Source organism: Mus caroli, unplaced genomic scaffold, assembly GCF_978045245.1.
Source record: "Mus caroli unplaced genomic scaffold, Mus_caroli_1 scaffold_18, whole genome shotgun sequence".
In the NCBI taxonomy this organism is placed as follows: Eukaryota; Metazoa; Chordata; class Mammalia; order Rodentia; family Muridae; genus Mus; species Mus caroli.
In genome coordinates, this window is record NW_028227273.1 from 34,391,024 (window position 1) to 34,413,694 (window position 22,671).

The 22,671-nt window shown below is 35.7% G+C and overlaps 1 long non-coding RNA gene across 1 annotated transcript in view; it reads right to left on the reverse strand.

The window, feature by feature from the left end:
- The window catches only part of LOC147000384 (uncharacterized), a 35,825-nt gene that overhangs the window by 2,556 nt on the left and 10,598 nt on the right, over positions 1 to 22,671 (reverse strand). Inside the window, exon 2 of the long non-coding RNA XR_015045996.1 lies at positions 20,849 to 20,920. This is a non-coding gene — a long non-coding RNA (uncharacterized LOC147000384). The remainder of the gene's footprint in view (positions 1 to 20,848; positions 20,921 to 22,671) is intronic.

Here is a 22,671-nt window from a genome sequence, read left to right on the forward strand (position 1 = left end):
GATCCATCTGGGCTGCTCTTAACTCAAATTGGGCAGACCTCAGAGTCATGCTCCCTTGACCATTAACACATGGCAGTTTCTCCTTCTTCCTCCGACCACAAGTCACTGAAACATAAACCTTACCTATGTCTCTTCTGCCCAGATAATGGCTGTTGGCATCTTTATTTGCCAATTAGAAATAACTTGGGGACAGGGTCACTCAGAGTATACATGGGAACTCTATTGTCAATAGGGCAACCAATCTTAGTGGTCCCAAATTAGCATTAGAATACAAGCATCATCAGGCCAACCCACTACATTTTTGTACCCCAAAGAACAACAGATATCAATATTTACCTCAAGATTATTTTATAGCATTCAAATGGTAGTGATAAGTAATAATGTTGGACATTGGACAGCAGTAGATCCATAGATGCACATGTCTTATACATGAGTTCTGGCAGAGAATCAATAAGAAAGTTTACTGAGGGTTTCCTATCCCCTTTCCAGCAGAGAAAAAACCTGGACCTTTGGGTCTCTCTGAGACTGAACACACACTGTCTGGACCTAGGCGCTCTATACATATGTAGGGCATGTGCAGCTCTGTCTTCATGCGAGGTCCCCCACCAACTGGAGGACAGGACCATTCCATGTCTGAGGAATCCATTCCCTTAACAGGCTTCCTCCTCTGGCCTCGGTGGAAGAATGAGGAGTCTATACCTGTAGAGAATTGATATGTTAGGGTTGAGGGATAGCCAGAGGGAGAATGCACTCTCTGAGAGGAGAAGCAAAGTGGGTATAAGGAGGAATATATGTGTGTGGATGTGTAGTGGCAGGGAAATTAATGAAAAAAAAATCAAAATAAAATAAAAGAAAGAAAGTTGACTGGACAATGATGAGAAGACTCTAAGTATCTAGCAATGTGAACGACATTCCATATGGGAAGTAAACACAACTTTTTCAATTTTTAAAAAATGAAAATATGGTCTTTGCTGATGGGGTAGACTCCTAGTTTGTCTGCTCCCATGAAGACATCCTAGAGGACCCACTGCACTCAGAGCAGTTGGTAAGAACCCTACACCCACCCTACCACCCCAGCCCTGAGTTCCAAAGCCTAGTGCACTTGGGACCCATCACCCACCAAAACGCCCACCCTCCTGTATACCACTCCCCTTCCTTTCATTCCTTCTACCCCTTCTTCCTGGTCCTTGCTGCTGGGGCAGACCCCTAGATGGTCTGCTCCCATGAAGACTCCATATCCAATTCATCCTAGAGGACCCACTGTACTCAGAACAGTTGGTAAGAAGCACTCCCTCTTCTCCCCCACCCCACCCCCAGTCTCAGAGCTGTTGCTGGGAATCTGATGGACTTGGGACCCATTACCCACCAAAATCCTCACACACACACACACCCTGTATACAACTCCCCTTCCTTTCATTCCTTCCACCACTTCTGCCTGGTCCTCGCTGCTGAGGCAGAATCCTAGATGGTCAGTCTCTGTAAAGACTCCATATCTCCATACGTCCTAGACGATACACTGTATTCAGAGCAGTTTGACCCAACACACTCAGAGTAGTTGAGGGTCTGCTGCTCTCAGAGCAGTTGAGGATCGGCTACACTCAACACAGTTGGAAAACAGCTTGAGTGTTCCACTGAAGACCCAGCAGTCTGAAGGCCTCCCAGGAGATCTATTGCAGCCAGAACAACATATCAGCAATTTCTCTGCCCCTAGGAAGGGCCCCCAGTTGGAAGGCCCCACAGGTTATCTAATACAAGCCTACCACGAGACCTGAAGCAACCCAGAGACACAAGAGGCAGACTCCATACAGTGAGCCCAATCAACAAACACTAAGGATATCCAGATGGTGAAAATCAATCACAAGACCATAAACAACAGAAGCAAAAATAAGTGAATATGTGGGCATCATCAGAATGTAGTTTTCCCACCACCGCAAGCCCTGAATACACCAACACACGGGAGAATCAGGAATCTGTCCTAAAATCTTATTTCACGAGGACAATAGAGTCCTTTAAGCAGGATATTGGGAACTCACTGAAAGAAATACAAGAAAACACAAATAAACAGTTGAAGGAATTAAGGCGATCCAAGACCTAAAAGTGGAAGTAGAACCAATAAAGAAAACAGAAATAGATGCAAACCTGGAAATGGAAAACTTAGAAAAGAGGTCAGGAAGTACAGATGTAACTATTAAGGACAGAATACAAATACAGAAGAGAGAATTTCAGGTGTAGAAAATGTGTAGAAGAGATTAGCATAACAGTCAAAGAAAATTCAATCCATAAAAACTCCTAACACAAAGCATCCAGGAAACTCAGGATACAATGAAAAGAAAACATCTAAGAATAATTGAAATAGAGAAGATTGAATTTCCCAGCTCAGAGGACCTGAAAATGTTTTTAACAAAATCATAGAAGAAAACTTTCCCAACCTAAAGAAAGAGATGGCCGTAAAAGTAAAATACCTGTAAAAAACACCAAATAAATGGGACCAGCAAAGAAAATCTTCTTGTCACATAATAATCAAAACACTAAATACACAAAGCAAAGAAAAAATATTAAAAGTTTCAAGGGAATAAAGGCAAGTAACATACAAAGGTAAACCTATTAGAATTACACCAGGCATCTCAACATAGACTATGAAAGCCAGAAGAGCCTGGTCAGAGGTCATTCAGACTCTAACAGAACATAAATGCCAGTCCAAGCTACTATAGCCAGCAAAATTTTCAATCAATATAGATGGAGAAAACAAAATATTCCAGGACAAAACCAAATTCAAACAGTATCTGTCTACCAACCCAGTCCTACAGAAGATCCTGGAAGGAAAACTCCAACACAAGTAAGATACTTGCACAAAAGAAAGGACAAGATATTAAGCATCTCAAAACAAAGTCAAAAGCACATAAAACCACCTGCAAAAACAAACATATAAGGAACCAACAGGTATCTCTCTTTAATATCTCTCATTATTAATGGACTTAACTCAGCTAAAAAGGAAATAAGCTAACAGACTGTATACACAAACAAAATCCAGCATTTTGCTTCATACAAGAAACACAACTCAACAACAAAGACAGGCACTATCTCAGAGGGAAAGGATGCAAAAAGGTCTTTCAAGCAAATTATCCCAGGAAACAAAGGATGCAAAAAGGTCTTTCAAGCAAATATCTAATAAAACAGACTTTCAACCAAAAGTTATCAAGCGTGATGAAGAAGAACACTTCATATGCATCAAGAGGAAAGTCCACTAAGAGAAAGCCACAATTCTGGACATCAATGACCCAAATGCAAGAGCACCCAAATTCATAAAAGAAACTTTACTAAATATCAAAACATACATTGAACCCCAAACAATAATAGTGGGAGATTTCAACACCACACTCTCACAATTGGACAGGTCATTAAACCAGAAACTAAACAGAGACACAATGAAACTAAGAGGTTTAACAGATATGGACAAAACATTTCAACCTAAAAACAAAAGAATACCCCTTCTTCTCTGGATCTCATGGAACATTCTCCAAAACTGACCAAATAATTGGTCAAAAAACAACCCTCAACAGATATAAGAAGTTTGAAATAATACCATGCATCCTATCAGATCACCATGGCCTAACACTGGTCTTCAATAACAGCAAAAACTACAGAAAGCCCACATACATGGGGAAACTGAACAACTATTTACTCAATGATAATTGCTCAGGGAAGAAAAAAACAAAACAAAACAAAAAAAATAAAAGACTTCTTGGAATTTAATGAAAATATTGACATATCGTACCCAAATTAATGGGACACAATGAAAGCAGAACTAAGAGGAAAGTTTATTGCAGTAAGTAACCTGGTAAAGAAACTGGAGAGATCTTATACTAACAACTTGACAGTACACCTGAGAGCTCTAGAACAAAAAGAAGCAAACTCACCCAAGAGGAGTCAAGGAAATAGTCAAACTCAGGGTGTACATCAACCAAATAGAAACAAAGAAAACAATACAAAGAATCAGCAAAATTAAAAGCTGGTTCTTTGAAAGATTCAAAAAGATAGAAAAACCCATAAACAAACTAACTAAAGGGCCAAGAGGCAGAATACAAATTAATAAAATCAGAAATGGAAAGGGAGACATAACAGAAACAGAGGAAATTTTAAAAAATCATTAGATCATACTATAAAAGCCTATACTCAAAAAACTGGAAAATATAGATGAACTGCATGGTTCAAATCTAGACAGATGCCACATATCAAAGTAAAATCATGAGCAAGTAAACTATCTAAACAGTTTCAGATGACACAAGAAAATAGAAGTCATTAAAAACCTCCCAACTCCCCCCCCCCAAAAAAAAGCCCAGCATCTGATGAATTTAGTGCAGAATTCTACCAGACTTTCAAAGAAGACCCGATACCAATTTTCCTCAAATTATTTCATTGAATAGAACCAGAAGGAACAGTACCTAACTCATTCTATGAAGACGCAATTACTCTGATACATAAACAAGCCAAGGACTCAACAAAAAAGAGATCTTCAAACCAACCTCACTTCTGAATATCAATGCAAAAATACTCAAGAAAACTCTTCCAAACCAAATTCAAGAACACATCAAAATCATCATTCCTCACGATCACGTAGACTGCATCCCAGGATGCAAGGTTGGTTCAATATAAACAAACTCAAAGAATAAAAATCACATGATCATCTCCTTAGACGTAGAAAAAACATTTGATAAAATACAACACCCCTTCATCTTAAAAGTATTGGAGAGATCAGGAATTCAAGTCCCATACCTATGCATAATAAATCAATTTACAGCAAACCAACAGCCAATATAAAATTAAATGGAAATATATTTGAAGCAATCCTACTGAAATCAGGGACAAGACAAGGATGCCTACTCTCCCCATATCTATTCCATATAGTACTCGAAGTGCTAGCTAGAACAATAAGACAGCAAAAAGCAATCAACTGGATACGAATTGGTAAAGAAGAAATAAAGGTATCACTATTTGTAGATGATATGATCATGTACATAAGCAACCCCCAAAGTTCTACCAGAGAGCATCTCCAGCTGATAAACAACTTCAGCAAAATGGCTAGATATAAAATTAACTCAAATAAATCAGTAGCGTTCCTTAATACAAAGGATAAACAGGCTGAGAAAGAAATTAGGGAAACAATTCCCTTACCATAGTCACAAATAGAATAAAATATCTTGGGATAACTCTAAACAAACAAGGAAAGACCTGTAGGACAGTAACTTCAATTCTCACAAGAGGGAAATTGAAGATTTCTGAAAAAGGGAGAGATTTCCCATGCTCATTGAATGATAGAATTGACATAGTAAAAAAGGCCATCCTACCAAAGGTAATGTATAGATTCAATGCAATTCCCACCAAAATTCTAACACAATTCTTCAAAGACATGGAAAGAGCAATTCTCAAATCCATCTGGAAAACCAAAAAAACTCAGAGTAGTGAAAAAAATTTTTAGCAATAAAAGAACAGCTGGGGGAAACACCAGCCCTGACCTCAAGCTGTACTACAGAGCAATAGTGATAAAAACTGCATGGTATTGGTACAGAGAAAGACATGTTGATCAATGAAATAGAATTGAAGTTCCAGAAATAAAACCACACACTTACCATCACTTGATTTTTGACAAAGGCACCAAAAATATACAATGGATAAAAGAAAGCCTCTTCAATAAATGGTGCTGATATAACTGGCTGTCTGTATGTAGAAGAATGAAAATAGACCATATTTGTCACCTTCTATAAAGTTCATGTCTAACTGGATCAAGGACCTCAACATAAAACCAGATAAAGTAAATCTAATAGAAGAGAAATTGGGAAAGAGCCTTGAACTTATTGGCAAGGGGGAAACTTCCAAAACAGAACTCCAGTGGCTCATGCTCTAAGATCAAGAATTGATAGAAGGGACCTCATGAATCTGAAAATCTTCTGTAAGGCAAAGAACATAGTCGATAAGACAAATCTGCAACCTACAAATTGGGAAAAGTCTTCACTAACTTCACATCTGATAGAGGGTTAATATCCAAAATATACAAAGAACTCAAGAAGTTAATTACCAAAAAACCAAACAATCCGATCATAAAATGGGGTATGGAATTAACCTAAGAATTCACAAGTGAAGAATTTCGAACAGCTGAGAAGCACAGAAAGAAATGTTCAAAGTCCTTAGTGATCAGAGAAAGGCAAATCAAAACGACCCTGATATTCAACCTTACAGCATTCAGAATGGCTAAGATCAAAACCTCAGAGAGGTTGGAGAGGAATTGGAGAAAGAGGAACACTCCTCCATTGCTTGTGGGATTGGGAACTGGTACAACCACTCTGGAAATCTATGTTGAGGTTCCTCACAAAATTGGAAATAGATCTACCTGAAGACCCAGCTATATCACTCTTGGGAATATACCCAGAAGATGCTCAACCATGCCACAGGGGCATGTTCTCCACTATGTTCATAGCAGCCTTATTTGTGATTGCCAGAAGCTGAAAAGAACCTACATGTCCCAAGACAGAAGAATGGATACAGAAAATGTGGTTCATTTGCATAATGGATTATTACTCAGCTGTTAAGAACAAGGACATCCTGACTTTTGCAGGCAAATGAATGGAACTAGAAAATAACCTGAGTGAGGTAACTCAGATGTAAAGAGGCATGCCTGGTATGTACTCACTAAGAAGGGAGTATTAGCCAATACACACACACACACACACACACACACACACACACACACACACACACACACACAAACACAGAGAGAGAGAGAATACCTAAAATACTGTCCACAGAACTCAAACAGCTGGACAAGTTGAAGTGCCCAAGTGAGGACACCTCAGTCCCACTTGGCAGAGAGAAGAATGCAATCATAAGTGTAGATGGAGGGATGGACCTGGGAGGGAAAGTAAACGGGTTGGGGGAGGGGGCAGAGATGAGAGGGGGAATCTGATCTCATATTGGGTGACAGAAAATGACTGAAGCCCTGAGTGCCTGCAGAAATAATGTAAACAGGCAACCTCAAGAAATAGGAGGTTAGGGGGAATCCCCAGAATTCACTAGAGGCCTGGGAGGTGAAAGACTCCCAGGACTCCAAGGGAGGAACCTTAGATGAAATGCACAACAGCAGAGAGAGGGAACTTATAGAGCCCACCTCCAGCAGGAAGACAAGACATCAAGTGAGGGATGTGGTTGCCATCCCACAGTCATTTCACTGACCCATAATTGTTCCTGTCTGAAAGAATTACAGGGATGGAAATGGAGAGGACCCTGAGGAAAAGACTGTCCATTGACAGGCCCAAATCGGGATCCAGCTCAATGGTAGGTCCCAAGGCCTGACACTATTACTGAGGCTATGGAGCACTCACAAAAAAAGGTGCCTGGCGTGACTGCCCTCTGGAAGACCCAACAAGCAGCTGAAAGAGTCAGATGCAGATATTTCCACCCAACCAATGGACAGAAGCAGCTGACCCATGTTGCTGAATTAGGGAAGGCTGAAAGACGCTGAGGAGAAGGGTGATCCTGCAGGAGGACCAGCAGTATCAATTAATCTGGACATCTGAGATCTCTCAAACACTAGACCCCCGAACATACAGCATACACCAGCAGATATGAGGCCCCAAACACATATACAGTAGAGTACTTCTGGATCTGTGTTCATTCAGAGATGATTCACCAAACCCTCAAGAGACTGGAGTCCACAGGGAGGTAAGAGGTCAGGTGGGGCGGGGCGTGGGGGCATGCATGTGGAGACATTGTGTGGTCAGGAGGAGGTGTGGGATGTGGGGCAGTTGGAAGGTGGATGGCAGCTGTGGGGAATGGAATATGGACTGTAAAAATTAAAAATAAAAAAAATTCAAAAAATGAAAATACCCACCGTGATAGACTTTAAGTGAAATTAACACTAATGTGAAAATGCATACGTTTTATTTACAATATTCTTGACATTCCTCCTATGCTTCCTTTTCACATTTTTTAAATGATTTTTTGTTTAGTTTTTACTGGTTATTTTATTTATTTACATTTCAAAATGTTGTCCCCTCTCTAGGTTTACCCTTGGTAAACCTCCGAACCCATCCCAGCTTCTCTTTGTCTCTATGAGGGTGCTTCCTCACCCATCTATCCTCAATCCTGCCTCATCCCATTTCTCTTTGGACCTGTCCCTGAAAGGATGCTCCTGCCCCCACCAGACCTCCCTGCTCCCTGGGGCCTCAAGTCTCTAAAAGACTATGCTTCCTGTTCCTCTTGTTGAGATAGTGCCTCTTTACATATGTAGTTCAGGTTGGCCTAATCTTATCGTGTGGCTTTTGTTACTCAAATGTTCTGGCTGCTACCTCACTGGTACTCCTAAGCATTAGAAGATGCTTCTCTGTGTACCTCTCCATCATAAGTCTAAAAGGATATGAATCACACAAGCCACTCGCTCAGGGAAACTGAATCATGCCTATAAATTGGGGCATATATCTACATAAATGGAACATGACAGAGAATATTAGAGGACAAAGGATTGTGTATTGTAGATGTATGATGGACCTCCTTTGAGGAGCATCCTTCTCCTTTATCAGATCTAGGAAATTGCCTTAACAGGTTAATTCATGTTACAGGTGTTCCTTTAAGTCAACACAGTAAGTGGTTTCACAGTCTATTATTTTCCTATATGAACAGAAGTTTGCATGCTTCTCTTAATAACAAGATGATTTAACAAAATTGCACCATTTCAATATTTTTTCAGAAATAGGCGCTACAGAGTAAGAATTATTTAATGAGGAGTTTCAGCAAGTAATAAAGGGATTTGATGCATCTTAGAGTAATGACCTTTAGAATGTTTCTCTCATTCCTATAATGAAGCTAACATGTCTTCAAGGGCAAAACTGGAAGAAGTATTTGAATTTCAGGTTCAAATAGCTGAGGTGAATCCTGCGTATTTTAGGAGCCCATTATTTACCTTCTGTGAGTTTTGTAAGGCTTTGTCAATTTATTTCTAGTTGAATGTGACAACAGTGGGGCCTTAAACATCTACAGAAAATAAGTAACATTATAGACATGTGATTTATTAGATGAGGTTATGTACCTGTCACTCCAAGTAAAGTCAAGTTTTCTATTGTTATGTAAAAATAAAATGAATGGCCCATGAAAGTGTAACAATTGATCTGTCAGAAATAATTTTGAATTCTTTAATATTTTATCAAAGTCAATTCATTAATTTTAGTTATATTTATAACATTAACATATAAGATATTGGCAATACTGGCTTTGAAAATGTGAAAACAGTAGGTAAATATCTTTTAAAATTTATATGTAAAATCAGAAGAGAAGGAGATGGGAGATAGGGAAGAATTGTGGGTGGTGGTGACTGAGAAGGGAGTAATGAGCTGGCTGCAAAGTGAATAAGTAAATATATATTTTATTCATAATGTGAATGTTTACAAATAATTCTACAATTTATTTAAGAAATTTTGTGTTAAATTTTGCCATATTTCTCCTTATTCACCATTATAAACAATACTATAATAGATATTTTTGTCAACATAAATTTCTAGAAATAATTCTGCCTGACAATTTGTTTTACACAATTTCTTCTTTGGTGTGTGTTGATAAACAGATCATTAGAAATGTTTTACTAATTTTCATTTATTTTTTGTTATTTTCTAGACAGGATTTCTCTGTGTAGTCTTGGCTGTCTTGGAACTCACTCTGTAGACCAGGCTGGCCTCAAACTCAGAAATCTGACTGCCTCTGCCTCCCAAGTGTTGAGACTAAAGGTGTGCTCCACCATTGCCTAGCTAATTTGCATTTTATATGGAGAATTTCTCAAAAAATTTCTAAAAATTACTAAAACATGATTATAACTGACAAAAACCATGCCAAATACACATTTCCTATTTTTTTGAAACTCTTGCCTGGAATTGAGATATATTTAATTTAGAAATGTATAACAATCTTTGAAGAGAAACTATGTAAACATCAAGCACTCAGATTACAAATAATTAAACCAACTTATTTCATGTAAATGGTAATTATTTAACTTGAGTCTTCTATTTTCATACTTCTAATTTTTAAAATTTCAGTCTTAAAAATAGAGTGAACATATATTACAAATGAAATTAATGTGACTGTCAATAGGAATGTAACACTGTAAGTATAGTTTTCTTTTTAAAATTGAGCATTTCAAGCTCATTTTTCATATGGGGCATAACAGTACTAATTTCTTGGATTTTCATTCTCAAATTAAAGACACACTGATTGGTAAAACAAGAATATGAGTCAAAAATAGTAAGCATTCTTAATTAATTGCTACAGATGTTGTAAACAGACATAGATTTTTTTGCTGTGATATTTTTTTCTAATCATTTTATACACATAATTGTGTGTAACAAACTTACTATATTTATCAAATGCTCAGTTAATTATTTAATAGGCCTTTGATTTCCAAATGGCAAACCCTTTTAAGAATGCTTTTTCTTTCCATTGTAAAATGTAGTCTTTTTTAAAAAATTCTATATTATTTTTTAGACAGCATTATTTGTAGATATATTTTTCGTGTATTTTTGAACATATATGATCTGGGAATTATATAACCTTTTCTTTACAAAGAGCGTTTTGCAGTTGGTGCTAATATTTACTGTAACCTGATCTAATTTTCCTAAGCTCTACTCATTATTTGATGTTCTTTGTTTTATAGCTGTCCTATGCCAGTTTTTATCAGCTGTATCCACCTCCTCATTAAGGCTTCATGCTATTAGGGTAACTCTTGGCAGCTACTTAAACAGGTTGGCAGCTTAGTATTAGATACAAAACTGTATCTTTATCGTACATACATTGAAAGTCCATATGTGTAATAAGATTCTCTCTTCATTTTTGAAGAAATCAAATCCCCACACCATTGCTGATACCAAGAAGCGCTTGCTGACAGGAGCCTGCTAAGATTGTTCCCCGAGAAGGAACCAATACAGATGCAGATACTCACAGCCAACCATTGGACTGAGCCCTGGGACCCCAAGCGAAGAGCTAGGGGAAGGAATAAAGGAGCTGTAGGGTATTACATCACCATAGGAAGAATAATATCAACTAACTGAACCACCCAGAGCTCCCAGGGACTAAACTACCAACCAAATATTGTGCCTGGAGGGGGTCCATAACTTTACATCTAAGTTACCTTACTCAGTATATTTTCTAGTTCCATCCATTTGCCTGCAAAACTCAGGATGTCCTCATTCTTTCATAGCTGAGTAATATTTCATTGTGTAAAGGAACTACTATTTTCTGTATCCATTCTTCTGTCATGGGGCATCTGGGTTGTTCAGATTTGTTTATCTATTATTTCTTGAAACTAGAAAATAACTTTCAAATTTCTACCTTAGTTGTTTAAACTCTGGCAAATTTTCAACACATCTTTTAAGTTGTTTTTTGAAAGTATGAATCATCATAAAATAAAAAAAAAACTATTAGAATCTAAGGCTTCATACTGGAATAAAGAATGACTGTGAATAATAAGGATGGGAATTTTATAATAGCAATGCACTGTATATTTCAAACAAATAATTAGAAGAATTGAGTTGAGAAAAATTATGAGTGCAATAGTAGTCAGGCCACATTTGGATAGTTGACATCATATTTTAAATTACTGTAGCTCCAGCTCTTTTCCTTGCTGATTCAATTAGTATATTGATAGTGCTGGATCATGAAGCTGAGTACATTTTTTTCTCTCTCAATAGATATTCTGCATCAATCAATTCATATTTTTAAGGACTGAAATATAAACAACTAAGTCCAAACCACTGTGTTTGAATTGTTGTTTTTATAAATTATATCCTTGGACGTATGCAAATTACATTTACAATATTTTTTTGATTCGTTGCCATACAAAATATTTGAACACATTTTATCATCACCAACATCACATACCCATATTCTCCTTCTTATTATGGCTGAATGTATGTTACATTTTATTCAGTCATAACATCCTTATGTGTGACCTTGTCATCTATTACCACCTTTAGCTTCAGCTTGCTAATAAAAGCATAAAAGCTGTCATTCATATTTTTCCATGTGGAAAATACAAGCCACCATAAACAGCAGTATATTCATGCATTTTATATATGTCATCATACTACTGAGACAGCTAAGACTGATGATTCGTGACTTTACTCCCAGTATTCAGAATATTAAACCCAGTAAGAACTACATAAAGAATTTCAGATCAGTCAGGGAATTATAGAGAGACTGTGTCTCAAAAAATACTAGTAGACATTAACTTGAGGACTTTAGACTTATTAGGAGTTTCAAGAAGAGTTTCTGGGAAGATCTTTAGGGGAAAACAGAAGGAGAGGGTGATATAATTCTATTTCAATGAAAGACAATTTATTTTTTAAAGGATTGATGATTCTCTAAATGTAACTGTAATTTAAATTATGTTTTAAATGTCAGTGAGTATTAAACTTAAAATAAATCCTAAATGAATAGGTTCTTGCACCCTGAAAGAAGAAGTTGGGAATTTTTATGAATTTTTTGGAAAAGTGTAGCAAAAAGTAAAATTTTGGGGGATTATTATAGGTATACCTGGGACATGAGAAACACAGGGGATTGTTTATTAAAATCAGATAAATTTTACATCTCAGATACTATTTACAAATCTGGTTGTTTTGATTCCCTCCATCCACTTTTTCCTGCTCTTTTTCTAATTAAAACTATGTATTATGAAATATTCTTACTTTTGGCAATTTCATATATGATTAGGTTTACTCTTCCTAAGCTCTCTTTTCTTCTTTCTATGTCTGTCAAATTCATCCCCTAATTGCCAAATACTCCTATTCAGACTCTTGACTTTTGTTTGCTTGTGTGACACATTAGGCTTAACTGGGTTATTTGTGTACCTGTTTGATTGGGATAATTCATTGGAACCAGGAGAGGTCACCAGTTGGTTCACAAGTGAAGGTTCTTGCTCCTTATTCTTCTGAATTTATTTATAGGAAATAATTAAATAATGGGCCCATGGGTTCTTCCTTCATCTTTGTCTGGCTCAATGTATCAGTTCTTGTACAGACCCAATACAGTTATCCATAGATGTTGACAGATCCTTATTGCACTGATTGCACTTTCTCTCTATTGGCAACCACATGACATTCATTTATCTCTCCTTTTCCCAACTTTTTCTTACTACATATTATGTTGCTTCCCCCCCTTTCTACCTGCTCCCTGAGTTTTAGTGCAGCTGGTATAATGTCTTCTTTAGGCCTGATTACTCAACTGTTACTTACTCCCATCCATCTGTACAGGTATAAGATTTGCCTTGATGATCCACTAGAAAAATCCTTACTAAAGTAAAGCGAAGAGAGGTAGTTGTTTATTAGTATGGATATAGAATTTTAAAGGTAGTTTGAACCTGTCAATTAAGAAGAAAAAAATGCAAAATTGATTCATGCCAAGGTCCTATGCTCTCCACGGCTTTGTGCTTTTGATCAGGTTTACAGTAAAATTCCCTCATGTGGAGTAACAATTTAATCCAATTGATGTACCTCCTGGCGTGGTTAGATATAACAAGTATGATGGCAGTACAGTTCCAGTTTGATTTTTGTGTATCATACCACAAATGTATGGGATCTTCATCAGTATGATCTTGTTATCTATGTCTGGTCAGCAACCAAGAATAACAAATAGCTTGTATTGATTCATGGGCCTATGGGGACTCCATGATCCTAACTCATAGTTGTTAGCCCACCTAGTATTAACTTTCTAATTCTAAATGTTCAAATTATAGGATTTTTTTTAGCAATCATAAATCTATAATGAGCCTAATGAAAGGATAATGTATTAGGTATAGTGGATAACAGATCATAGATAATATTAAAGAGGAGAAGAACAAAACAGGGTAAATAGATTTACACAAGAAAAGACAATGGGAAAGGGAAGATAGGGATAAGGAGATTCCAAACATAATGAAAAAGCCCATGAAAATCTACACATACATCTGGTCATTTTTGAAACTAAGTTCCATGGACTTAAGATATATATGTAATGGAAATTACCTTAACTTCGTATTCTCCTGACTCCATTCATTGGATACTGTGATTATAGTCATGTCTCTATATTCCAGTTTTATGATGTGATGGAGATCAAGCTTAGGGTTTCAAGAGTGCTAGGAAAGCATTTTATAGACTTAGCTACTTCTTGAGCCCCTGAATTCTTTTTTTTTTAAATTAGATATTTTCTTTATTTTTCATTTCAAATGTTATCCCTTTTCCTAGTTTCCCCTCAGAAAATCCTCCTATTTATTCCTTCTCCTTCTGCTAACCAACCTACCCACTCTCTTTTCCTGATCCTGGCAGTTCCCTATAATGGGGCATATAACCTTCACAGGACAAAAAGCCTCTCCTCCCATTGATATCCAACTAGGTCATCCTCTGCTACATATGCAGCTAGAGCCATGAGTCCCACCAGATCACCATGTGTTTTCTTTGGTTGGTGGCTTAGTCCAAGCTCTGGGGGTAATGATTAGTTCATATTGTTGTTCCTCCTATGGGGCTGCAAACCCCTTCAGCTCCTTGGGTACTTTCTCTACCTAATTCACAGGGGATAGTGTGCTCTGTCCAATGGATGGCTGTGGGCATCCACTTCTATATTTGTCAGGCACTGGCAGATTCTTTTAGGAGACAGCTATATCTGGTTCCTGTCAGCAAGTTCTTATTGGCAACCACAATAGTGTCTGGTGTTGTTGGTTGTATATGGGATGGATTCCCAGGTGGGGCAGTTTCTGGATAGTCATTCCTTTAGACTCTGCTCCACACTTTGTCTCTGTAACTCTTTCCATGGGTATTTTGTTCCCCCTTCTAAGAAGGATCAAAGTTTCACACTTTGGTCTTTCTTCTTGAGTTTCATGTGTTTTGCAAATTTTATCTTGGTTATTGCAAGCTTGTAGGCTAGTATCCACTTATCAGTGCACATTATGTGTGTTCTTTTGTGATTGGGTTACCTCACTCAGGATGATATCCTCCAGATCCATCCATTTGTCTAAGAATTTCATAAATTCACTGTTTTTAATATTTGTGCTGTACTCCATTGTGTAAATGTATCACATTTCCTGTATCCATTCCTCTGTTGATAGTCATCTGGGTTCTTTCCAGCATCTGGCTTAAATAAATAGGGCTGCTATAAACATGGTGGAGCATGTGTCCTTATTATCAGTTGGAACATCTTCTGGGTATATGCCCAGGAGAGATATTGCTGGATCTACCAATAGTACTATGTCCAGTTTTCTGAGGAATCACAAAGCAGATTTCCAGAGTATTTGTACCAGTTTGCAATCCCACTAGCAATGGATGAGTATTCCTCTTTTTCCACATCCTCACCAGCATCTGCTGTCACGTGAGATTTTTATCTTAGCTATTCTGACTGGTGTGAGGTGGAATCTCAGTCCCGAATACTGGAGGCATGCTACCCAATATCCCTTCAAAGAAAAGCTCACACAGTCCACACTTTTTTCTTTTTTCTTTTAGATATATACTTCATTTACTTTTAAAATGCTATTCCCTTTCCTAGTTTCCTCTCCCAAAATCCCCTATACCCTGCTCCCCAACCCACCCACTCCCACTTCCTGGCCTTGGCATTCCCCTATCAGGGGGCATATAATCTTCACAAGACCAAGTCCACATTTTTAAGTACAAAAATATTAGAAACTAGATTTTCCACTGCTTTTTTAAAATTATGCTATGTGTATGTATCTAATATCTATAAATATTTGAGACTAAACACAAGGTTAATATACTCGTGGATAGCTTTTTTTTGTAATATGGGATTTTTAAAATTTGTTTTAAAATAGTTATAATGTCTGATCCAAAAAGGTTTTATCCAACTAGACAATCAGGCTAAAATACTTGAAGCATTATACTATATTAATTAAAAAATGCAGACTACCCAGCATGATTTCTTTAACTGTTGTGGAGTGTCTGCTTCCTAATATACTCCATTGTTTGACCATGTTTATATCTAAGCATCCTATTTTGGGGTCCCAGATTCTCATCATTATTTCACTCCATGCATGGATATATATTACTTGTGCTAATTCTGAGGCTATGTGTTCAATACTCTTTCTTCCTTAAACTATTTGTCTTTAATATTGTTGGATGCCTTCGAACACAGTCAGTAATGTAAAATGAAGTTAATTTTTGATTGTTTTATGGACTTCCACAGCTACCTTCACAGTTTGTAGTACCTATGAATATAAATAATGTGGGTCATATTATTCAGGTGAAAGAAAGCATTGTACCTGAATATGATAATGGAAATACTTTTTCTCTTTTCTTTAGCATCCCTGTAGAATTTACCTATGGATTCTGCTGATAATATTTCTAAGTACATTGAATTTTATATTTAAAACATTAAAATGAAACATATATGTATAATAATAGTTTTAAATATAAACAGAAACATTTAGTTCATAAATAAAATTCCACAAATTACCTAAATTTATATTTTATATATTTCTGTTTAATTTATTTTCATAATTTGTATTTAGTCATATTTGAATGTGTATTTGAGCATGTCCAAAAATGTGGAAACAATGAAATGAAATATTTTCATGGTTATTCTCACATCCTGATAAGCAAATACACTTGTCAGGGTTTGGGCTTTTGCTTTGTATTGTAATACTAAATACTAGCCCATAGATTATTTACCAGGAATGAGGGAATTTGCATGTATACAAGGGATGGTATGTAACCCAACCCCCAGTTTACCCCTGATGGGTGAATAAAGATGCTTACAGCATAGAGTTGAGTAGAAAAGAGACAGGCAAATTTTAGGTTCCTGGACTTGGGATCTGAGAAGAGAAAACTCAGGAGAGAGGGGAAGATGGAGAAAATAGAAGGTGCCATTGAGTAAGGTACTGTAGGTTGATCAGTTGGAATAAAGCACTCCACATGGTTCATGGCAAGTCATATCTGGGGGTATACATAGGGGGCTAGAAAATATAGCCTAGAGATTATATGCCTGCACAGTTCTAGTGCATTAAAGGCTTATTATAAATATAAAGGTTGTGTGTCTTTGTCTGGGAACTAAATGGTCAAAGGAGGGGTAGAAACCATTAGTTGAGATTAAATATAACACCACACAAACACACGTGGGCGCACACACACACACACATTATTGCATATATATTATATATTCATTAATATAATATATGATATAGGATATGGGATATAGGATACATGATATATGATTATATATATGTATATATATGTGTATATATATATATATATATATATATATATATATATATATATACTCATTAATTTCGCCTTATTGATGCTGAGTTTGAAAAGACTGAGAAAAACATATGGTGGAAACACTTAAAATCTTTCTTTTTATCTGCTCTAATTTTGGAGATGAGTGCCTGCTTAAACTGTCAATCCTAACAAAGTACTCTCTAGCGTTCCTTATTTTTCTTTTTAAAATACCTATTTAATTATTTATTTATTCCAAGTCACCTCTTGTTTGAAAGAGAAAGAGTTGCATAGAGATGCCAGATTCAACTTGTTCAAGAGTGGATAGGCTCAGAGGTCAGAAAGTTTGAGTCTTGCTGAACTTCCACACATGGGTCTACATGAAATCTATGCTCAAAGATCTGTGAGATCTGGGCACACAGAATGGGATTCTCTGTTATAGTGTGCTATCTCAGGATACATAGGTTTAAAGTTAAAATAGGAATATATAGTCACAGAACTTGGGAAAATTATACTGATTGTGGCATACCTGCTATATTGAGACAACTTGAAGCATGTTCTCTCATATTTACATCCCACATTCCAATCCTTAGAATTAAGGTGAATAACTTTGAGTGCTCTAAAACCCAGCAATCTTGAGTAAAGGCATTAGAAGGAGTGGAAAGAAGCCTTAAAGAAAGGTAACAAAGCATACTTAATACAAAAGTATTTTGAAAACCATGTTGGAAAGACCTTAGCAGTAGTGAGATCAGGAACATGGGATAGAGGTACAGCTGGAGATTATATCAAATTAAAGATGTAGGAAGACCTTTACACTTGTTTGCTACCTTTGTCATTAAAAAAAAAGTGTTCTGAATGGAGATACCTTTCATGGGTGGATGGAAGTCAAAGATTTTTAAATGAATCCTGTGAAAGTTCTCTACCAATATTTGAAAAGTCAAGAGAGTCATTGACACCCACAAAATATTATATGATTATGAATATTCTTGGATTTTTCCTCCAGAAAGTGATCATAAGACACTATTTCTGAAGACAGTACACATTTAGGTTCCATGTTATTGAGATTATTGAGATTAAAACAAGATCTGAGCTGGAAATTTTCTCCTTCTTTGCTAGATTTCTTAATGTGGAAAGAGTGCCATGCAAGCTGGGAGTAAGACAAATGATCTATGAATCCTTGCCTACAATGTAAACCACAAGATAAAAGTAATGGCCTGATTGTTCCCACAGGTGCAGTAGTAAAATAACTATTTTAAGGTAAGAGACTTGTCTCTTATTGGATTCGATGCTTTTTTTTTTTTTCCACAAAAGTAAACTCAAGCATGATGTGTAACTTAGGTGGCTATTACTGCTGTTCTGCCAGGCAGGCATGTTGTCATATTGCTTTCTAACTACTTTTCTTTGTCAACATAGACTATGTCTATGCTCAGCCTTCAACAAAGAAGGCTTTTTTCTCCTACTCCTCTTCCTCTTTTTCTTCCTCTTCCTCTTCCTCTTCTTTTTTTTTTTTTTTTTTTTTTTTTTTTTTTTTTTTTTTTTTTTTTGTAGTGGCTTGGAGTTACTATAAAGACTCAAACCTTGAAGTATGAACAGAACGTAGCTATGGAGTGTTTGATTCTAAATGGGGCACTAATATCCTGTTTTCCCAAGTTTAGGAAGACTATGAAACAATAATTTTGAAACATGTCATGGTCATTTCAATAAGAAGTTCATTGTACCTGTAGTTAACTCTACAAGATCTGAACAAAACTGGGCCCATTATCATTTCATCATGAATGAGGGAGGAGCCTCTGAGGTTTCAGCCTTCCCTGAGGATCTATGGCCAGTTAATGGGTGTTGAGGGAAGAGCTGTCATTTTCTCAGTGGTATATGTATGGGTATATTACTGATGTTCCAGTAAATAAACCCACATTTATGCAAATACACATGACTTTAATGACACTGATGGGTAAAAATTATCAGAAAGTCTCAAAAGTGAAGTCAGACTAATTATAGAGGAAAGATTTTAGCAGGATAGGTGATGCTAGTGAGAGAGGAAATCAAACAGGTAATGCACAAACTCACTATTTTCCCATATAAAGTTTCCGAGGAATAATGGAATAATTAAACTAAAGTGAGAAACAGGAAAATAAATAGATTTGTGTACAAAGTGATAGATATTTGTTGCAAAAATACATATAAAGTATTAAAGAACTCAAGATGGTGACTGTTATAGCATTCTTTATAACTTTTTATTGTGACAATGTTCTACCACATGAAAATATTTATACAAGACAACTGTTCAGCATTGAAAGGTAAGTGTCTACCTGTCATGACTAAAAATTAAACTCAGTGCAGGACCCTGTAGAAGTTAGGGTTGTAGTGTGCTTAGGTCCTTCCTATGCAATACCTTTCTCTAAAGCTTCTCACAGGAAATTCTTCCCCACACTCCCTATGTCCAAACACCAGAGATGAGTCCCAGCTCATTATCTCCAGTTCTAGTTTGTTCCTCATATTCTACTTGTATTTTCATGAGCTCTTAGAAGGTCCAATTTAATGTGGTATCTAAGATCATTCTTCTTACCCTAGGTTGGCCTTTGGGTTCTCTCTTGCTTTTATGGACAACAATTAAACAAGACACTCAAGTTATGGGCTGAGGACTGACAACCTAGAGAAACTGGGCATTTTTTTTATAACTAGTTTATATTTTGATTGCATAAAGAGGTCATTGGAGCTTCTAGGCACAGCATCAATTAGCCTTAAAATGTCTCCCCTACTGTTTTTCTGTTGAGCCATTCTCTTATCATATGTAGAAAAATTAATAAAATAATGCTGTAATTTCAGGAAGCCCTGTTGCAACATGGCAATTTAATTTCTACTGACATTATGTGATAAACTGTTTGAGTTTTTATTAATATCTCACTATTTAGTAATCTAATCCATCCATCGATGAATGTACCTCTGTGTGAATTCAGCCATTAAAGTTAAATGACATGTTTTCAAATAACTAGAATTTCTTGAAATGTACTAGCAGGAAATTTTCACAGCATACTAGAGGCATATATAGAATTTACTTAAATTCTCCACTCACAATTTTGTTTGCATACCTAAATTGAAAAGATAATCTGTTTTTTTTTTCTCTAGACAAGCTAGTAGTGAAAATATGAAATCGCTGTGCCCATCGGATAGCCTGAGATACTACGTTTTAGATGTTATGTCGTTTTCTTATGTTTACTTTAGGTTGACTTTATGGATGATAAACTTTCTTCAGCAAATCAATAGGTCTTTCCTTTTCAATCTCCTTGGGATAAAAAAAAAAAAAAGCCTTCAGGTTGCACAAGGACTCACAATCTTTTGTTTCTACTGAATGTCTTTCTAATAGACTGGACCCTCAGCTACATGTGTTATGTGAAGTCTTAGCTCTTCTAGATAGTCACATTCTAGAGAAATTTTATATGCCAGCTTCTCAGCACATCTCTGGTTGCCATTTGTATATATTTTTTGTAATTTTAAAATTTAGTAAATTCATTTTAATATATTGATAATTTTAAGCAATCAAATTATTAAATTTTCATTTGTGTGTGTGTGTGTGTTTGTTTGTGTGTCTTTATGTGTGTAGGTATGTAAAAGTGAGTGCAGTCACTCACCTGGGCAAAAAGAAGACACTGGATCCATTATGTCCTGACTTACCTATGGCTGTAGTCCATCCAACATGGGTCCTAGGACAGGAAGGGATGCAAGAGTACGATGTATACTTAGAAACCTCAAAAGCAAAAGCAGTCCACATAATTCAAGCTGAAACATCTCTCCAGCTTGTTGATAAACTTTTAACTCTTTTCTTTTGTTGTCATCCACCTCACCCAGCATATCTCTGGCCCAAACCGACACACTGTTATTCTTACATGATTATATGCCACAGGTATCCATATCCTAAATTAAGTATAATTATAGGAAGTGTCAAGTCTTTCAAACTCTTAATCAAACCTAACAAATGATTATGAGGCACTCCATGTTTGACAAATTGATTTGATTTGCTGGGCAAAATATTTGTTGCTTTATTGTTTTAATATATGCATGTATGAAGTGTCTACCCACCTTTTCCTATATTTATTTGATAATTTTATTATAATTTAGTGACATTTTTACATTTTTATTATAAATATTATTTTGTGTTTTTACATTATTATTGGCTATTTCCTTGAAAATATTTTCTTCTGAATTTTTGGAATAATTTATGTTTGATCAATGGTTGATGAATTCTTAGCAATAAGTGGTGATAGCCTTGAAAATGTTAAATATTAGATTTTAAATTGCTCATTAGGTTTAACATGCAGCAAAAGTGAGTAATTATTTTTACCTTGAATGATCAATCATGAGAAAGAATAAAAAAAACTATAATAATTTTCACATGGAGCCCAAAAGGGATTTAAAAAATGTGTTGGACAATATAAATAAATGTTATGAGAAAGTATTTGTCATGTCATGAATTAAAATTAAGATATTTTTGACATACATTTTATAGTCTTGTTTCATTTAACTTATTAAAGTGTGAGGCCTTTTAAGTATTACAACTTTAACAAAAATATTACATTAATTATTTTTAATAATCTCCTTTCAAATAATAATTAAGACTATGGTAAGTTAAATAAACTGTGATCAGTTTAAGCATTCACAGCATAATCCGCTGAGCTTGGTAAATAGAACCATAATTGAAAACGAGTTGTGATGCTTTGTTATGATTTAAATAATCATTTTAATTAGTTATGATTTAAATAATCATTTTAATTAGTTTCCAAGTAGATTCTTATTTTGATTATTTGTAAAAGTTAGGTAACTAAATACTTCTTATCATTTATGACCACTAAGAAATTGCAGAGGATGGGTTTACTTATTAGCTGATTAAATTATTACAAAATTTGAAATATTTGAATAATAATGTAGCTCCTGAAAGACAATGTGAAAATTCTAATTTCTTTCAGTATGGAATTATCATCCTTTAAACACAATGAATCTTAAGATTAATAATTTGTTTGGCCTAAAAAAATGACTCCTATCCATTTTATTCACCAACTCTTTAGTCTTGGTATATTGTATAAATATTGTTTTGCAACCAGATATGACATTACATATGACTAGAAAACAATCAGAATTGAAATTTTGTATCATTGTTTTCTAATAAGCAATTTGAAAACACTGGGCATTAAATATGACTGTATGTATTTATTTTCTAAATGTTAATTACGTTGCTTAATGTTAAGTTTCTGATTCTTGAATACAAAATCAGGATCTTGTTAGATATCTATATCCTCAATATCATAGTTAACACCACTAAAATCTTTTAATTCGAATTACTTTTCTTTGAACAAAATCATATATTTAATTGTAAAAGTATCTGATGGTATAATTATCTATTTTACAAATGAGCTAGGTATTTTAGCACTAGAAAAAGATGAAACATTGTGATCAGGGA